Raw genomic sequence first — 21767 nt, forward strand, 5'->3', positions numbered from 1 at the left:
ACTTTTCAACATTGGTAATTACAATAATTTTTTATTATAGCAGCTTTTGAACATTACTTATCTATTTAATTTGATGATGTATGTCATGGATATATACGTAACTGCTGAAGACGATAAAGGTAATGTGCTTATCATTGGTGCCTACTGATGTTTGAAATTAAACATTGACAGAAAAGATGCTTCTCACAGGCATGTAAATGTTAATTAAATTGATAAGTATAAAAACACTTGAACAACTTTCAATTTAGGCAGTTAGAGGGAACGTGTTACATGTCAGTGCCATCTCGCTTAGGTATCTTTGGGTTAAAGGAAAATAACTTCGGCCGGAATACCCTTCTCTAGGCTTGTCAAATAGAAGTCTTTCCCAAATTTAGTAATTTGATATAAATTTTGAATATTACAATGAAATAAAACATCATTTGTAAGAGATAATCTACTTGTGACTAGAAAAGAAGAAACTGGTAAAACTCTAGCATACTTTTAAAATTAGTTGTTTTTTAAAATTATTTTTTTTATGTTTAGGAGTTCTTTGCCTGCATGCATATCTATGCACCACATGTATCCTGGTGACCGCAGATGCCAGGAGAACACATCGAATCCCCTGGGATTGGAGTTACAGACAGTTATGAGCTTCCATGGATGCTGGGGACCAAACTTAGCTCCCACGGAAGAACAGAGTCCTCTATCTCTCCACGTGTGGAATAGCATTGAGTAAGTTCAAGGTCTGTTGTCAAAGAGGTAGAAGAGGGGGCGCTGCTGTGCTTCTAGTTGGGTGAACCGCATGGAAACCTCCCTTACCCATAGGAGATGCAGTGGGCAGTGGAAAAGGAGCACCCGGCAGGGGCAAAGGGCAGTCACAATGAGGATGAAGCCTTCTTCTTAGGGAAGATGTTGAATCTGAAGGGCAAAAAGTGGATATGTTCTAGCTTCTCTTCCACGGTTTGTTTTTTGTTTGTGTTTTTTTCTTGAAAAAAGCTCAGCAAGTTGCTGTTCTTACTGTATGGGTTAGTTAAATATTTAAGACTTCACCACCATCTTTATCTATTGCTGAATATTACCTGTTCCAAAGTAATCAAAGGCTATTATGAGTGACAGTTTTTATTTTTAAAATATGGCTACCATAAGACCTGTTTAAATCCATTCTCTATAAGAAATGAGCATTAGGGATTATAATATATAGTGTGTGCATGTGCTTCAATGTGTGTGTGTGCGCGCAAGGTTCATATATGTAATCAAGAGGTAAATCATATCTCACAGGCATAGAAAATGATCGTATGTAGAGATTCCCTCCAGGGGACCAGCGTTTCAGAATCTCACAGCACAGGTCATTCCTGACAGCTGGGAGACATAGAGCAGGTCTGCACCTTGAAACTCTGCCTCCTCTTTCCGTGGCATGCCAAGCAATGGGCATCTCTCGGGACACCTGGTGCAGCAAGCAGACTGGGTGAGGAGAGAAACCCCTCGGCAGGGAAGCAGAAGCATGAACTGGGACAGCCTACTGCCAACACTAAGAATATTGCAGCATACACACAGCTGAGTTCAGGAGGCAGTAAGAGGTGGCCTGCTGTGAGAATGAATGTGGGGAACCTTTCCTGGGCTCTGGTATTATGCTACATCGCCAAAACAAGGATCATTTAGTCTTGTCTGCAATGCATCCAATAATGAGCTTGTCCGCTTTCCAAAGACCCTGAGCCTGAAGAACTGCATTGTGCTTGATGACACACCGGCTGGCAGTGGTACAATCCACTGTGCACTGCCCTGACTGCAACAAGGGACCAAGCTCCTGAGGAGGAAGGGTTTTTTAAACAAAAAAAGCGACCAAAAAAATTAAAAGATTTGGCAAAGGGAAAAAGAATGCAAAATCATCAGTCTTTCTGGACGCAACTTGTTTCAGCAGGGCAAGCATGGCGCTATGGCCCTCAAGACCAGGCCAGTGTGGCAGTGTGCAAGGAGCTGGAGTTCTCTCTGAGAAGACCAAAGCCTGTAAAGACAAATGAACCATCATTCCCTCGTATAATAAAGTTATTTACTTAACTGAAGTCTGTATATATGTAATATAAAACTTCTATCCTATATATCATATACAAACCTTCAGTTAACTATTTCATGTTATCAATTTTTTGGAAGAGATTTTTTTGGGGCTGAAGTGGTAGTTGGTGATTCAGAGTGTTTCTGAGAGGACGAGGGTTTAGCTTGGGCATCAGCATGGGGTCGGTCACAAGGTGCTTGTAAACTCCATTAGATCTGTTCCTACTTCTGGCCTGTGCATGTCATCAGCACACACACACACACACACACACACACACACATGTGACAACAGTCCAGAGCTTAGTAAACCCCAGATACTTCAGCACAGCAGCTCCATGGTGGATTACTGTTTGGGTTTGTAGAACTCCAGCGTATGGACACCACCACCTGCTAAAACAAGCAATCCATCAAGAGAGTTCATAGTTCTGGGGAAATCTCAAATATACTAACTCTCTGCTTTTGGATTCTGTAGTTTTGCTTCTGGCTAACTGTTCTCTCGTTTACTGAGTATGTCAGCAAGAACATGATTTTTGTGCAAAAGCTCACCTGAGAAAAGCTCAGGGCTATGTTAAAATCCTGAATGCAGTTTAGGTAGTTGCTAGCTAGATAAAGTGAATAAAGACTTTCCCCTGACCCATGTTTGAGTAGTCTTCTCTAGTGGATACCACACACACACACACACACACACACACACACACACACACACACACTCCTTTAAATTTTCCTAATATTTGTTATTTTTTTTTTTTTGGGAATTCCATCATGTACCTCAATCCCACTTTATTTCCCAGGTCTTCCCAACCCACCCTCATCTTTGTGATCCCTCAAAAAAAAAAAGCAGAAAAAACAAACTGTCTGATTTGTTTGCCCATATACTCATTGGAGCACAGGCAAACTCAGTGACAAGTCCGCAAAGAAACTTATCTTCCTACCTGCACTCTGTCAAGCCTCAACTTCTTCAAAGCTGTATTTCAGAACTTTATCAAATTTTAAGATTTTCTTGTATAGGCTTCCTCTGGATATTCATTCTTTTTTTCGGATGGGGAAAAACTCCATGTTTTATCAGAACTTTCTGGATGTTTCTCAACTGTGAGTCTGTATTACTGATGTGACTATTCTGGCAATTTGGGCCTCTTCATTTCGCGTACTTCACAGCACGGAGTGTGCCTTCATCCACAGCCTTCAATCCTGACTGTGAAAGTCAGAGCACAGTAAGGGGTAACGGCTAATTTGGAGGAAAAGTTGAGCCACTTCCTTTGAAACCATTAAACCAGGAAAGAAAGACGGTTTGGCGTCATCTTTTGTGCCTTGACCTAGTGACAGGCCATGCAGCAGAGGAAGGGCAAACCCTATCAGTAGCTTAGCAACCAGCACCTTTTCCTTCCCACTTAAGGTGAGTTTCTATTCAATAGCAGTTCCGGCACTGTTGACGTCCATCTGGCTGAGCGGCTTCCTTCCTCTTCTGGAAGAGGAAGATCCTATAATTATATGCTTACCCACGATCTGGATGTCAGGGATTAAGCTCCTAAAAGCAATAGCTCTTCCAGTTGGCTACATTCCAGAAGTGACACAGTTCGTAAATTGAGAGCCCACACAATGCTCCGTGTACACAATCCCTTTATTCTCTCTCTATGATGCGTGGAGCCTATTTGCCTGTTTTCCTAAAAGCTTTCTCCTGTCTAGATCACTGCAGTGGTTAGACAGAGAACTGAAGAGAAAGCAATAGAAATGCGTGAATCTGATCATATTAAGCTCGTAGTTTTTTTCCACAAGGACAGAAGAAATATGGATGATCATGTTTGTAATACTATGGGTGAAGGGAATTTTAGGCAATGTTTTATGATAAATGAATGAATGATAGTCTACTGATCATTATCATCAGACTAAAATTAAAACAGCTGTTTCAGATAAGTTTTAAAACAAGTTAAGATGAATATATTTAATTAATTTTTATTTTGCTGAAAAAAACCAGCATGGGGAACATTGTTGTTTTTTACATTTGAGAGATTCACTTTATAGGTAGCAAAATGCTTTACAATTTTTAGTACTATAATTGGAACATTTCTTCTTTCCCTTATCACAATCCCCAAGGCTCATATACCCAGTCCCTTGTTCTTTTTCTAATTCATGGCTCCCTTCTCTCCCTAGTCATATTGCAGGCATGTGTAAAAGTGTATGGATCTCATAATTGATAGTAACAGAATTTTTTAAAAAGTGTACCAAATCTTGAGTATAGTCTAAACATAGCCAAAATGATTTTTACTTTAAAGAAGATAAAGGATTTCTTTGATTATAGATTTGCATGCATGCAAATAGAGAAAAGTTTGGTTTGATCACCATTTCTGAAACTTCTCCCATTCACAGATCTGGACTCTAAAACTAGGTGACTCAACTCTCTTCTTATGATATAATCACAGTTGCTTTATGTTTGTTTGGTTGTCGCTGTATTAAAAGCCCTCTCCAGGTTAACAGTTGGAGCAGAAATGGCATGGAATACTCTGGAAAATGCCTGAGGCTCAGTCCGCAGTTCTGAGCAACCTTCGCTGTCCTAGGATGTAGACTGGCTCAGTACTACTTTTCTTTGAACTCATAAGTAAAAAGCACAAAATGGCTAGTGCTCACCTTTTGATGGATTCCATTCTCTGTCCCTAAGGGACCATATAGGTTTCTTTACCATCTATGTGAACATATATCTGTGTGGCTGTGACATGGTTCCCAATGATTCAGTTCAGTAGAAGTCTGAGTGTGTCCAAGGAAATGTTTCATCAATTCAGTTAAGTTCATTATTAAATGAAATTGAAGGAATAATCCCAAATAATCTGCACAGACATATACTAATCAACTAAAAAGACTTAGAACACAGCTTCACATCCCCAAGGGTGAGGAAATTCTGTCTGTGGTGAGCAGCTTCACACGGAGATGTCTAGTCTCCCTTTCAGCATAGTCTGTTTGGCAGATTTGAGAGTTTCTGTGTTTCCTAGCCTCCTTCTGTAGTCATACCACAAACAACCAACTTGTTCTCTGCCTGCCTGCCTGTTTGTCTGTCTGTCTTTGCCTTTGTCTTCTCTGTGTGTGTGTTTCTGCCTCTCTTTCCCTCTCTTTCCTTCTCTCTCATTTGTTTCTTAGCTTGTTCCCTAGTTCTGATTGTCTAGTTAAATCATGCTGCCTAGCCAGGCCCCATGTCTTCCTACCTCTGAACCACGTTGTTCCTGGTCCACTGAAGAATGTAAAGTTCAGCATGTTTGCTACCACTTATATGCAGAGCCGTTTCCCATGTCCCACACTTTTTGACATTTATCACATGTTCATGGATATTTGCAAATATCTTAGCTAAACTGTAACAAGAACAGCATTATTCAAAGGAATAATTTAACCAATAATCATAACTGCACAAAAGCCAACTTTCTAAGGAATGCTAACAAAGATATGAGGCAAGTTTGAGTATCCAACACTTCTGTATGAGTGAATATGGAATCAATTGCATTAATCTTTGCAAATGAAGCTGTTTCACTGAGTAATGGAAATTGAAGCTGAAGGTTAATGTTTTAATATTGAAACATCCCATATGGAAAATATTTTAGAGAAATATGACCAGCTACTCCTGTGACATTTATTGATTTCCCTCCCAAGTCCATAATAATTCTCAGTAATAATCGTTAACAAAGTAAAATATGTACTTGTGAATTTTATGAGCATTCAAATTACTGAACAGCAGAATTGAGGGTAGCATAAATATAGTTGACCACAATCAACTTTTAGGTTGAAACCAATATTGAAAAATATATTGTAATATGATATAATACTTTGGCTTATTTAATATAAAATACATTACTTATTGATTGTTTATAAGCATACATTAACTGTATGTAGCTATTCAATTACCAAGTATATACATAGAATCTTTACATAGACTATTAACAAATTATGTATCCATATTAGTACATATATTATTATACATATATGTATAAGTATATAATTTCCCTCATAAATAAAACCTCAACTAATAACTAATATGGGGATATATTAGTCATTTGAATGAGAATGTCCCCCATCAGCTCATATATTGAATGCTCGATTCACAATTTGGGAAGGATTAGGAGGTGAGGCCTTATTGAAAGAGGTATGATTTGAGTTTTCAAAAGTCAATACCATTTCCAATTATTTCTCTCTGCCTTATGCTGATAGATCAGTATCTACGCTCTCAGATTTTGCACCAACATCATGCCTGCTTGCAACTGTTGACATGCATCCCTCCATGATCATAAACCAAAATTTTAAATTTTGTTTACCTGGAGAAAGGGAAAGTTTTTATAAAAATGTAAACTAAAGACAAAACATATATAAAAGAAAAGAAGTACAAACCATTACATAAAATCAATTCCTACAATAAGTTCCCTTCACCACATTTTCATGGTATTCCTAATTTCTGATACCTGAGATTTTTCTTTCTCAACCTGGACTTCCCCCCAAAATGTCCAGTTTATAAGACTTTTGATACTGGGTTATGGAAAACCAGGAGAGTCTGAAAGAAATGTAACTTGGTTTCTGCTTGTAATCCCAGCACTCAACATGCTGAGACAGATGGACTCTGTGACTAAGGTCAGCTTGAGTTATAATAAGACCTTGTTTATCAAAAATGAAGAGGAAGGACAAAAGATGATAATGATGAAGATGAGGTCATCAGCACTTCAAAGAGATCTTTTGGCGCTGGACTGAAAGAACCTTGGGTGGTCTGTTCGGCCAAACTTGAGCAACAGTAAAGAAATATGTTAGAGAAATCTTGGTGAAAGCTGGGAAAGAAAGGACAGTCTTATCATATGTCCCAGAAAGTTTATCAAAATTGTCCACAGCACTAATGTGGTGAAAAGTGGATCCAAGGAACACACAGACCTAACTGAGAAATATTCAGACATGACAAATAATTTTCAAATAATTTTTAATGAAGGAGACGTAGAGAACATATCAATCTTCATACCCAAACCCCGAGTAGTTTTAACAAGATTTAGAAAAAAGGAATAGTTTTAAAACAAAAATATATGATATAAAGAAATCGGATGTTTTGTGTTTAAAATGAACTTGTTTCTTTCTTCAACCCTTTTCTGACTAAAATACTGAAGAAGTGATACCATAAATATAAGGTCAAAGAGGCAGGTACTGATTTCCTTTGTCGTTTTCCTTTTGTCATAATGTGATGTGATGTAATTCAAAAAATGTGAAGAAACTATAAAAATTTAATACATATAAACATATTTAATCATTTCTCCCCAAATACCTCAGATTTTTTCTAATATATTTCTCTCCCACCTCCTGTCATTATCCTCCCCACTTCTCCAAATCAGCAAGCAACCCATCATTCATTTAATCTTTTACTGGTGTGCTAAACTTATACCTTAAGTAGATTTCACTAAATGAGCATATGATTGGTGGAATAATCATCATTTCATCGCCTTGGGCTAACGTTTCTTCCCTCTATAAAGGATTTTTCTTGATTTGGCCCTTCTAACATCCTTTCCAAAGAAGTCTTGATGTTAATTTCAAAATTCAAGAAAATGTACTCTTCCTGATTAATTTTGCTTGCTGCTGATTCATCTTCTCTGAATTTGAATATATCATCTGTCTCCTGTTAATTGGCACCATCTTTTGTTTTCTCTCAAATTTTCAGTTTCAAGTAGATCCCTCCTTTTTCTTTTCATTAAGTTGTAAATGTTTAACTGAGATCCTTAGTATCTTGTATGGTCCAATTAGGGCCAATCGAGTTCTAAGTCCAGAAAGAGAGAGACAGAGAGAGAGAGAGAGAGAGAGAGAGACAGAGAGACAGAGAGACAGAGAGACAGAGAGATAGAGAGAGAGCAGAGAGGCAATTTACCCACGAAACATAAGCACACCAAAAGACACATACACAGACACAGACACACACACACACACAAATCACTTTCTAGCGATTTTAGCTACTCAAACCGTTCTAGAACTCTCTTTAACAGTTCTAGAACGCTCTTTAACATTCTAGAATGCTCTTTAAGTGTGAAGTTACAGATGCTACCATTCTTCGTTGCCCTTATAAAACCCCACTGAGTTTGTTTAATGGAACTCCACAAGGACCATGTGTTTTTTCGTCTCACGATCTGAAAATCATTGCTATTATGCTTTTAGTATTTTTTATTAAAAATCTCTTGAGGAGATAGATATCATTGGTCTCATTTTCTTCTGCCTATGACCTTGGTAGTTTTTTCCATCGCCCAGGGCCCTTGGATTGAGACATTCTCTGTCATTTTGTCTCCTTATATTCTTAACAGCACACATGCCCATTCCTCTGAGACAACTCGATAATTTCACTACTAAGCAAGCTTCACACTCCTTTTATCACATTCTATCATTTGAATTTATTTTATAACATAACATTGACAAAAAATATCAAAATTCTCTCATTTATTTATATATATTTCTCTTTATTTTTGTTTCCATTCTAAACTCATATATAAGTCCAAAAAAAGATACTTCTATTTCTTTCTTCCACTAGTTGTCATATTCATAAATTATGGCAGAATGCCACACTTTCTTCCCTAAGTGCCAGAGAAGTATGAATAGACACTCATCCAATAAATGGCTGATTTCCCCATATTCTTCTCTCATTATCAGGGGAAACCAGCTCACCCAGCAGTTCTTGATTCTAAGGAACTTGGCCTAGTATTGACTTAGCTCCAGGCCACAACCCTGAGCTGAAACTCCAGTACCATGGGAAGGAAACTTTGAGTTTGGAAAAACCTCAAGTCACTTATAAAAGGGATTAGAAATCTAGATTTCTTATTATTTTTGTGCCTACTAGTCAAAATATTGGTGACTGCCTGTAATAGTTCTAAATAGGTACTAATAGTCAACCATGGACCTAGGAGGAACTTATAACTCTACTTTTCCCTGATGAATTCTTGATTTACTGATAGATTCTGGAGAGTAAGTATTATTTTCTGATTACTTCGATTGGCCCTGAGGAGCCAACTAGATCAGTAAAGAGTTAAATAAGGTGTCACACAGATGCTTTATATACCCTCAATGGATCACACAGCACAACTCCACAAAAATAAAGAAAACCATGAATGTGAAAAATAACTTTGTAAAGATGGTGGGGAGTAGAGGTAGGAGAAGATGACAATGAGGATGCATGTTATACATATGTGACATTGTAAAAAAACAAACTTGTGAAAGGATTAAAAAGAGAATGTCTTTATGCTTCCATTAAATCCAGATTTGTATTTACCATATCAAAATAGAATTCTATCTTAAATTACTACTTGTCTAATTATAGAAAGGTTTGATAACATAGCAAAGATAAGTGCTTTCTTTCAAAAATATTTTATTTTGTGCATATATGAACATTTTCCCAGTATGTGTAGATGTCCAGCCACCGCACGTCTATTTGCTCACAGAGGCCAGAAAAGGTCTCAGATAGCTTTAGAACTGAGTTGTAAGGATAGCTTTAAATCATCAATGGGAACTAAGATTTGAACTCAGTTCCTCCTAAGAAGAGCGGCCAGTGGTCTTAATCATTGAGCCTCTAGTCCTGATACATTATTTTTCTTTTTAGATAATGGTCAAGAATTTTTTCTCATTTCAGTGCATTTAAAAGTCTTAAATAACTAACTTAATCTTATTTAATGTCAAATAGGTAAATTTCTCTCTCATTCTGTAAAAGTGGAGTCCAGAGAAAGTCTGTTGGGTTCAAGCTTCTACAAAGGATTTTCCATAATCTAACTTGGAAACGTTTTTGGATTGACAGGATTAATATAGTAAAAATTGCCATTTCACCAAAAACGATCTACAGATTCAATGCAATCCCCACCAAAATACCAATCCAATTCTTGAAAGAGTTAGACAGAGCAATTTGCAAAGTCATCTGGAATAACAAAAAACCCAGGATAGCTAAAACTATCCTCAACAATAAAAGGACTTCAGGGGGAATCTCTATTCCTGAACTCAAGCAGTATTACAGAGCAATAGTGATAAAAACTGCATGGTATTGGTACAGAGACAGACATATAGACCAATGGAATAGAATTGAAGACCCAGAAATGAACCCACACACCTATGATCACATGATTTTTGACAAAGGAGTCAAAACCATCCAATGGAAAAAAGATAGCATTTTCAGCAAATGGTGCTGGTTCAACTGGAGGTCAACATGTAGAAGAATGCAGATAGATCCATGCTTATCACCCTGTATAAAGCTTAAGTCCAAGTGGACCAAGGACATCCACATCAAACCAGATATTCTCAAACTAATAGAAGAAAAACTAGGGAAGCATCTGGAACACATGGGCAATGGAAAAAATTTCCTGAACAAAACACCAATGGCTGATGCTCTAAGATCAAGAATCAACAAATGGGATCTCATAAAACTGCAAAGCTTCTGTAAGGCAAAGGACATGTGGTTAGGACAAAACGGCAACCAACAGATTGGGAAAAGATCTTTACCAATCCTACAACAGATAGAGGACTTATTTCCAAAGTATAAAAAGAACTCAAGAAGTTAGACCTCAGGGAGACAAATAACCCTATTAAAAAATGGGGTTCAGAGCTAAACAAATAAATCACAGCTGAGGAATGCTGAATGGCTGAGAAACACCTAAAGAAATGTTCAACATCTTTAGTCATAAGGGAAATGCAAATCAAAACAACACTGAGATTTGACCTCACACCAGTGAGAATGGCTAAGATCACAAACTCAGGTAACAGCAGATGCTGGAGAGGATGGGGAGAAAGAGGAAAACTCCTCCATTGTTGGTGGGGTTGCAGACTGATACAACCATTCTGGAAATCAGTCTGGAGGTTCCTCAGAAAATTGGACATTGAACTGCCTGAGGATCCAGCTATACCTCTCTTGGGCATATACCCAAAAGATGCCTCAACATATAAAAAAAACACGTGCTCCACTATGTTCTTCGCAGCCTTATTTATAATAGCCAGAAGCTGGAAAGAACCCCGATGCCCTTCAACAGAGGAATGGATACAGAAAATGTGGTACATCTACACAATGGAATATTACTCAGCTATCAAAAACAATGACTTTATGAAATTCATAGGCAAATGATTGGAACTGGAAAATATCATCCTGTGTGAGCTAACCCAATCAGAAACCATACAGTTTTTATCACTATTGTTCTGTAACAATCTTCAGGCCAGGAATAGTGATTCCCCAAGAAGTTCTTTCATTGTTGAGGATACTTTTTGTTATCTTGGTTTTTTGTTATTCCAAATGAATTTGCATATACTTCTTTCTAACTCTTTGAAGAATTGAGTTTGAAGTTTGTTGGGGATTGCATGGAATCCGTAGATTGTTTTTGGTAAAATGGCCAGTGTTACTATATTAATCCTTCTGATCAAAGAACATGGGAGATGTTTCCATTTTCTGAAATCATCTCCAATTTCTTTCTTGAAAGACTTGAAGTTCTTGTCATACAGATCTTTCACTTGCTTTGATAGATTCACACCAAGGCATTTTTTTTTATTTGTGACTTTTGTGAATGTTGTCATTTCCATAATTTCTTTCTAAGACTGTTTTTCCTTTGAACAGAAGAAGGCTACTGATTTATTTGAGTTAATTTTAGACCTAGGCAATTTGCTAAAGTTACTTATCACGTTAAGGAGTTCTTTTTTGGGACTATTGGGGTCATGTGAATATACTATCATATCATCTGCCCATAGTGATATTTTGACTTTTCCACTTTGTATCCCTTTGACTTCCATTTTTTTGTCTGATTGCTCTGGGTAGGATTTCAAGTACTATATTCAATAAGTAGGGAGAAAAGAGGCAGCCTTGTCTAGTCCCTGATTTTACTGGGATTGCTCCAAGTTTCTTTCCTTTTAGTTTGATGTTGGCTACTGCTTTGCTGTACACTGCTTTTTACTACTTCTAATTATGGATCTTGATTTCCAGATCTTTCCTAGACTTTTAACATGAAGGTGGGTTAATTTTGTCAAATGCTTTTCCAGCATCTATTGACATGATCATGTGGATTATTTCTGTGAGTTTGTTTATATAGTGAATTACATTAATGGATTTCCATATATTGGAATACCCCTTCATACCTGGGATGAAGCCTACTTGATCATGATGGATGACCATTTTCATGACCATTTTCATGTTCTTGGATTTTCTTTGCAAGAATTTTATTGTGTATTATTTTTTCGATATTCTTCAGGGAAATTGGTTTGAAGTGTTTTTTTTTTCCTCGATTTTAGGCACTTCTCAGGAAATTGATATTACTCAGCTGAGAATTTTTCTTTAGCTCTGTAACCCATTTTGAAGAGGATTATTTAGCTCTCTAAAGTCTACCTTTTTGAGTTTTGTATATATTGGATATTAGCCCTCTATAGGATGTATGATTGATAAGGGCTTCTCCCAATCTTTTGGTTGCTGTTTTGTCCTAATGCCAGAGTCCTTTGTCTTGCAGAAGCTTAGCAGTTTAAGGAGAACCCATTTGTTTATTTCTGTGTGGTTTAGCTATAAGAGAAATTGTGGATTCATGGAAGGAATTGGGTAGTGTTTCTTCTGTTTCTATTATGTGGAAGAATTTGGACACTATTGGCATTAGGTCTTGCAAAAGGTCTCATAGAATTCTACACTAAACCCACCTGATCCTGAGATTTATTTATTTATTTATTTTTTGGTTTGGAATACTTTTAATGTCTGCTCCATTTCTTCAGGAGTTATTGGACTGCTAAGATGATTGTCTCGACACAGCACAGACCTGAATGGATCTGCTTAACAGCTCCCAGCACCCAAATCCCGTGGGAGGGGTACCTAAATATTCAGAGGGGCAGACAAGCCTGGAATGCCAGAGAGACTACACTCTGCCCACATTTCTCACTCCAGAGGAAAACATTAATGCCATCTGGGACCCCAGTGCACGGTGGGCCCAGGAAAAGGCTTCGCAGGCCCTCCTGGTTGCTGCCCTCACAGAGAGCTCAAAAGCAACCCCCCAGGAGCAACTTCAGCCATGGGACCAGAGGTAAGATCAAGTTTTCTGTTCCAAGTGACCTGCTTGGTAGACTCAGGACACACAGAGGCAAAATTCCTCTGGGACTTGACACTTCCAGTTTATAGCTGGAGCCCAAACCTTGCTGATCCTGGCCCAAACCTCCCTTCTCCCAAACCCTTGGGAGAGAGAGCTCACCACCCAGACAGGTGGGCACTCCTGAGATTGCAGAGTGGGCGATACCACCAATACTGCCCACCCCTGCCCACATTCCTGGCCCAAGAGGAAACTGTATAGGGCCTCTGGGAATCAGAAGATAGGTGCTCTCCAGCAGCAGGTCCCCTGCAGTCTAGACACTGCCCCAATCTGAAGGGACCCGGGCAACAGCTCCCTGCAGCCAAAACCAGGGGAAGGAGAGCTAAACTTTCAGAGGGGCACACACGCCTGGGAAGCCAGAAGAGACTACACTCTACCCATATTTCTGACAAGAGAGGAAAATACCTAATGCTGTCTGGGACCCTGGTGAACAGGGGCCCCAGGAGAAGGCTGGGCAGGCCCTTTTGGTTGCTGACCTCGTGGAGACCTGGAGACCTCCAAAGCAGACTCCCAGGAGCAACCCCAGCCCCAGGACCACAGGTAAGACCAACTTTTCTGCTCCAAGGGACCTCCTTGGTGGATTCAGTACACATGCCCACAGGAACACCTTAAGACCAGTAGACAGGAATGACTACACGCCTAAAAGCAAAAGACCCTGTTCTCATAAATGGGTGAAAGAAAATGGAAAAACAGGTCTACAGCACTCCTGACACACAGGCCTATAATACGGTCTACCCACTATCAGAAATAGTAGAACAAGGTAACACCAGAGACAACCTGATGGTGAGACACAGTGCAGGAACCCAAGCAATGAAAACGAAGACAACATGGCATCATCGGAGCCCAATTCTGCCACCAAAGCAAACATTGAATATCCAAACACACCAGTAAAGCAAGATCTAGATTTAAAATCACATTTGATCATGATGATGGAGGACTTCAAGAAAGACATAAAGAATTTCCTAAGAGAAATGCAGGAAAACATAAATAAACAAGTAGAAGCCTATAGAGAGGAATCACAAAATTCCCTGAAAGAATTCTAGGAAAACACAATCAAGCAGATGAAGGAATTAAAAATGCAAATAGAAGCAATAAAGAAAGCACAAAGGGAAACAACCCTGGATATAGAAAGCCAAAGGAAGAGACAAGGGGCCGTAGATACAAGCATTACATACAGAATACAAGAGATAGAAGAGAGAATCTTAGGAGCAGAAGATTCCACTGAAATCATCAACACAACTGTCAAAGATAATGTAAAACAGAAAAACTACTGGTCCAAAACTTACAGGAAATCCAGAAATCGATGAGAAGATCAAACCTAAGGATAATAGGTATAGAAGAGAGTGAAGATTCCCAGCTCAAAGGACCAGTAAATATCTTCAACAAAATCATAGAAGAAAACTTTCCTAACCTAAAGAAAGAGATTCCCATACACATACAAGAAGCCTACAGAACTTAAAATAGATTGGACCAGAAAATAAATACCTCCTGTCAAATAATAGTCAAAACACCAAATGCACAAAACAAAGAAAGAATATTAAAAGCAGTAAGGAAAAAAGGTCAAGTAACATATACAGGCAGACCTATCAGAATCACACCAGACATCTCACCAGAAACTATGAAATCCAGTTGATCTTGGACAGAGGTCATACAGACCCTAAGAGAACACAAATGCCAGCCCAGGATACTGTATCCAGCAAAACTCTCAATTAACATAGATGGAGAAATTAAGATATTCCATGACAAAACCAAATTGATACAATATCTTTCTACAAATCCAGCCCTACAAAGGATAATAAATGGTAAAGCCCAACATAAGGAGACAAGTTACACCCTAGAAAAAGCAAGAAACTAATCATCTCAGTAACAAAGCAAAGAGAATACAAGCACACAAACATAATCTCACATCCAAATAAGAATATAACAGAAAACAAAAATCACTATTCTTTAATACCTCTCAACATCAATGGACTCAATTCCCCAATAAAAAGACCTAGATTAACAAACTGGATACGAAATGAGTACCCTGCATTCTGCTGTCTAAAGGAAACACACCTCAGAGACAAAGACAGACACTACCTCAGAGTGAAAGGCTGGGAAACAAATTTCCAAGCAAATGGTCTGAAGAAGCAAGCTGGAGTAGCCATTCTAATATCGAATAAAATTGATTTTCAACTAAAAGTCATCAAAAAAGATAAGGAAGGACACTTCATATTCATCAAAGGAAAAATCTACCAAATTGAACTCTCAATCCTAAATATCTATGCTCCAAAAACAAGGGCACCTACATACATAAAAGAAACCTTACTAAAGCTCAAAGCACACATTGCACCTCACACAATAATAGTAGGAGATTTCACCACTACACTCTCATCAATTGACAGATAATGGAAACAGAAATTAAATAGAGGAATAAACAAACTAAGAGAAGTCATGAAACTAGTGGACTTACCAGATAGTTATAGAATATTCTATCCTAAAAAAAAAAAAAAAGGATATACCTTCTTCTCACCACCTCATTGTACTTTCTCCAAAATTGACCATATAATTGGTCATAAAACGGGCCTCAACAGATACAGAAAGATAGAAATAATTCCATGCCTGCTTTCAGACCACCACGGCCTAAAGCTGGCCTTCAATAACAATAAGGGAAGAACGCTCACCTATACATGGAAGATGCATAATACTCTACTCAATGATAACCTGGTCAAGGAAGAAATAAAGAAAGAAATTAAATACTTCTTAGAATTTAATGAAAATGAAGGTACAACATACCCAAACTTATGGGACACAACGAAAGCTGTGCTAAGAGGAAAACTCATAGCTCTGAGTGCCTGCAGAAACAAACAGGAGAGAGCATATGTCACTAGCTTGACAGCACACCTAAAAGCTCTAGAACAGAAAGAAGCAAATACACCCAGGAGGAGTAGAAGGCAGGAAATAATCAAACTCAGAGCTGAAATCAACCAAGTAGAAACAAAAACAAATATACAAAGAATCAAGAGAACCAAAAGCTGGTTCTTTGAGAAAATCAACAAGATAGATAAACCCTTAGCCAGATTAATCAGAGGACACAGAGTGTGTTTCCAAGTTAACAAAATCATAAATGAAAAGGGAGACATAACAACAGAGCTAGAGGAAATTCAAAAAATCATCACATCCTACTACAAAAGACTATTCAACAAAACTTGAAAATCTGGAGGAAATTGACAATTTCCTAGACAGATACCAGGTACCAAAGTTAAATCAGGAACAGATAAACCATTTAAACATCCCCATAACTCCTAAAGAAATAGAAGCAGTCATTAAAGTACTCCAAACCAGAAAGAGCCCAGGTCCAGATGGGTTCAGTGTAGAATTCTATCAGACCTTCATAGAAGACCTCATACCAATACTGTCCAAACTATTCCACAAAATAGAAACAGATGGAGCACTACTGAATTCCTTCTATGAAGCCACAATTACTCTTATTCCTAAAACACAAAAAGACCCAACAAAGAAAGAGAACTTCAGACTAATTTCCCTTATGAATATCGATGAAAAAATACTCAATAAAATTCTTGCAAACCAAATCCAAGGGCACGTCAAAACCATCATCCATCATGATCAAGTAGGCTTCAAACCAGGCATGCAGGGATGGTTTACTATATGGAAAATCATCAACGTAATCCACTATAGAAACAAAGTTAAAGATAAAAACCACATGATCATTTCATTAGATGCTGAGAAAGCATTTGACAAAATTCAACACCCCTTCATTATAAAATTCCTGGAAAGAATAGTATTTCAAGGCCCATACCTAAACATAGTAAAAGCCTTAGACAGCACACCAGTAGCTTACATTAAACTAAATGGATAGAAACTTGAAGCAATCCTACTAAAATCAGGGACTACACAAGGCTGCCCCCTCTCTCCCTACTTATTCAATATAGTTCTTGATGTTGTAGCCAGAGCAACCAGACAAGAAAAGGAGATCAAAAGGATACAGATTGGAAAAGAAGAAGTCAAAATATCACGATTTGATGATGATATAATAGTATATTTAAGTGATACCAAAAGTTCTACCAGAGAAATCCTAAACCTGATAAACACCTTCAGCAAAGTAGCTGGATATAAAATTAACTCAAATAAATCAGTAGCCTTCCTCTACACAAAAGAGAAACAAGCCCAGAAAGAAATTAGGCAAAAGACACCCTTTGTAATAGTCCCAAATAATATAAAATACCTCAGTGTGACTCTAACCAAGCAAGTAAAAGATCTGTATGATAAGAACCTCAAGCCTCTGAAGAAAGAAATTGAAGAAGATCTCAGAAGATGAAAGGTTCTCCCATGCTCATGGATTGGCAGGATTAATATAGTAAAAATGGCCATTTTACCAAAAGCAATCTACAAATTCAATGAAATCCTCATCAAAATACCAATCCAATTCTTAAAGAGTTAGACAGAACAATTTGCAAATTCATCTGGAATAATAAAAAACCTAGGAGAGCTGTAACTATCCTCAAAAATAAAAGGACTTCAGGGGGAATCACTATCCCTGAACTCAAGCAGTATTACAGAGCAATAGTGATAAAAACTTCATGGTATTTGTACAGAGACAGACAGATAGACCAGTGGAATAGAATTGAAGACCCAGAAATGAACCCACAAACCCATGGTCACTTGACTTTTGACAAAGGAGCCAAAACCATCCAATGGAAAAAAGACAGCATTTTCAGCAAATGGTGCTGGTTTAACTGGAGGTCAGCATGTAGAAGAATGCAGATCGATCCATTGTTATCACCCTGTACAAAGCTTAAGCCCAAGTGGAACAAGGACCTCGACATCAAACCAGATACACTCAAACTAATAGAAGAAAAAGTGGGGAAGTATCTCGAACACATGGGCACTGGAGAAAACTTCCTGAACAATACACCAATGGCTTATGTTCTAAGATCAAGAATTGACAAATTGGATCTCATAAAACTGCAAAGCTTCTGTAAGGCAAAGGACACTGTTGTTAGGATAAAAGGGCAACCAACAGATTGGGAAAAGATCTTTACCAATCCTATAACTGATAGAGGGCTTATATCCAAAATATACAAAGAACTCAAGAGGTTAGTCTGCAGGGAGACAAATAACACTGTGAAAAAATGGAGTTCGGAGCTAAACAAAGATACACAGCTGAGGAATACTGAATTGCTGAGAAATACATAAAGAAATTTTCAAAATTTTTAGTCATAAGGGAAATGCAAAACAAAACACCCCTGATATTTCACCTCACACCAGTGAGAATGGCTAAGATCAAAAACTCAGGTGACAGCAGATGCTGGCCAGGATGTGGAGAAATAGAAACATTACTCCATTGTTAGTGGGATTGCAGACTGATACAACCATTCTGGAAAGCAGTCTGGAGCTTCCTCAGAAAATCGGACATTGAACTAACTGAGGACCCACCAATACCTCTCTTGGGCATATACACAAAAGATGCCCCAACATATAATGAAGACACATCCTCCACTATGTTCATAGCAGCCTTATTTATAATAGCCAGAAGCTAGAAAGAACCCAGATGCCCTTCAACAGAGGAATGGATACAGAAATTGTCGTACATCTACACAATGGAATATTACTCAGCTATCAAAATCAATAACTTCATGAAATTCATAGGCAAATGGATGGAACTGGAAAATATCATCCCGAGTGAGGTAACACAATCACAGAAAAACACACATGGTATGCAGTCATTCATAAGTGGATATTAGCCCAAATGCTCAAATTACCCTACATTCAAGGAACACATGAAACTCAAGAAGGATGACCAAAATGTGAATGCTTCACTCCTTCTTTAAAAGGGGAACAAGTATACACTCGGGAGGGAATAGGGAGGCAAAGTTTAGAACAGAGGCAGAAGGAACACCCATTCAGAGCCTGCCCCACATATGGCTCATACATATACAGCCACCAAACTATATAAGATGGATGAAGCAAAGAACTGCAGGCAGACAGGAATCCGGATGTAGATCTGTCCTGAGAGACACAGCCAGAATACAGGAAATACATTGGCGAATGCCGTCATTAAACCACTGAAATGAGATCGAGACCCCGAAGAAGGAATCTTAGAAAGGACTGAAAGAGCTTGAAAGGTCCTTGAGACCCCATATGAACAACAATGTCAAGCAACCAGAGCTTCCAGGGACTAACCCACTAAGAATTGGATTAGAATTTTGATGGGGATTGCATTGAATCTGTAGATTGCTTTTGGTAAAATGGCCATTTTTACTATATAAGTCCTGCCAATCCATGAGCATGGGAAATTTTTCCATCTTCTGAGGTCTTCTTCAATTTCTTTCTTCAGTGCCTTGAAGTTCTTATCATACAGATCTTTCACTTGCTTGGTTAAAGTCACACTGAGGTATTTTATATTATTTGGCACTATTACAAAGGGTGTCGTTTTCCTAATATCTTTCTCGGCTTGTTTCTCTTTTGTGTAGAGGAAGGCTACTGATTTATTTGAGTTAATTTTTTACCCAGCCACTTTGCTGAAGTTGTTTATCAGATTTAGTAGTTCTCTGATGGAACTTTTGGGATCACTTATGTGTACAACAAGATGAACTTTCAATCATAAATATCATTTCTGAATTTCAAGACTCATAGAAAGGTCAATTTAGGTAATTAAGCATTGAAATTTTCAGATTCCAGCACTTCCTCCTCTACACATAAACCAGGAGGGGGAGCCAGCCTATACCCTGTGAAAGAGCTAGAAGTGCTGAACTTCGACAGTTCTGAAAGCTCTGAAAATAAAACCTTAGACTCAGAGGAGGAGGCTGAGCTAGATGAGGAAGCAGCTAAATATGAGGAGGAAAGATATTACCCCGATGAATGTAGGGGAAGTAATAGAAGCCTTCTAGCGTGGCCGCCACCAACGGCGCCCCCTCCATATGAGACACACTCACGCGCCTTCTCACTAGTCCCTGAGAGGGTGAGAAGAAAGCTGAGCATGACATTTCCTATCTTTGAGACTCCGGAGGGAGGACGGGTCCATGCCCATGTTGAATATAATCAGATTAAGGAATTAGCGGAATCAGTTAGAAAGTATGGAGTCACGCCAACTTTACTCTAACAACAATTCGACAGGTTGGCCATGACAGCATTGACACCAGCTGATTGGCAGATGATTGCTAAGGCAGCCCTTGCCAGCATGGGCCAATACATGGAATGGAAAGCGCTCTGGAATGAGGCAGCAAACACAGGCCAGAGCGAATGCTACGGCCTTAATACCTGAGCAACAAGAATGGATTTTCAACTCTAACAGGACAGGCACGCTTTGCAGCTGATCAGTCTGCTTACCACTGGGCGCCTATGCTCAGGTCTCCAGCACGGCTATTAGAGCCTGGAAGGCACTGTCAGGAGAGGAGGGATTGATAATCAACTTACAAAAAATCATTCAGGGACCCCAGGAACCCCTGAGTGGCCACTGCTCTGGCCCTTTTTACCTTAAATTTTTAAATCTGATGAAGCTGGACAAACAGCGGCTGAGCGACATTGCTCAGAGCCCAAGAGGACAAAAAAGAATTACTCAAATGGAAGGATGTATTAACAAATGAATGGAAAGGCCTGGATCCTGTTTAATAAGATCCAGGGAGCTGTCTGTTTTTCCACAGGACAATGAAAATCCCATATGGATCCCAGGACGACTTACCTGGAGCATCACAGCAAGTGATCAAGAAGGACTGGGACTCCTGCACCTCCTCACTCTTCTTCCATGGATGCCAGCAACGGTGCAGGGCGAGCTACGATGGGGAATAATGTCAACCTTTCCACTCCTGATGCCGGTGATGTACCACTAACAGGGATTTATGGTTGGCCTATTTACCTAAGGATCCACAGGTTGAACGACTAAAAGAAAATAGGACTATTCCCCTTAAGGGCAGCCTTTGTTTTGGCATATTCAACAAAACATCTTTTGATCTCACTTGCATTATGTTATATAATCAATCTTCTGCTTAGTTAAGGGAGGCCACATGGGGAACTGGTGAGGAGGACATTGTGGCTAACGCCACAGTTCTCTATGGTGGTGGCCTTACATTGCGTTAATGGTAGCTGCACTGATCTTACGCCCATGGCTATGCTACTTGGAGGAAAGGGCGAAAAGGGACGGTTGTCATTTTCCTGGACGGGGAACATCAAACCTGCTGACTCTGTCTGGACAGCTACTCATATAAAATATCGCAGTAGTTACCTGCATGCCTCGCTTTATCCCGATCCCTGTTGATGCCCCGGGGACCATGAACTTATTTAGAGGAAAAAGAGATTTTGGTACTTCTGCAATTATTGCTGGCATTATTGCTACAACAGCAGTCGCTGCCTCGGTTACTGCCTCGGCATTGGCCTTGTCAAATTCAGTACAGACAACCCAAACTATCAATGATTTATCGGCCACCGTCTCTGTGGCTCGGGACAGACAGGCCTCAGCCAATACTCAGATATAGGGAGGCCTTATGCTTGTCAACCAACGTATAGATCTGGTCCGAGAGCAATTAGACATTCTATGGCAACTGGCCCAGCTTGGCTGTGAGCATAAACTCCCAGACCTTTGTGTCACCTCCATATAATATGACAAATTTACCCGAGCTGCTAATCTGTCTAAGAGTCTTTCACAGCATCTGTTACAGAATTGGACCTCGGAGTTTG

The 21767-nt window shown here is 38.9% G+C and overlaps 1 pseudogene; it reads left to right on the plus strand.

Annotated features, from left to right (window-relative positions):
• The first annotated feature begins 1904 nt into the window (after nucleotides 1-1904).
• The window catches only part of LOC116910941, a 21536-nt pseudogene continuing 1673 nt past the window's right edge, over nucleotides 1905-21767 (plus strand).

Source organism: Rattus rattus, chromosome 10 (assembly GCF_011064425.1).
Source record: "Rattus rattus isolate New Zealand chromosome 10, Rrattus_CSIRO_v1, whole genome shotgun sequence".
Classification (NCBI taxonomy): domain Eukaryota; kingdom Metazoa; phylum Chordata; class Mammalia; order Rodentia; family Muridae; genus Rattus; species Rattus rattus.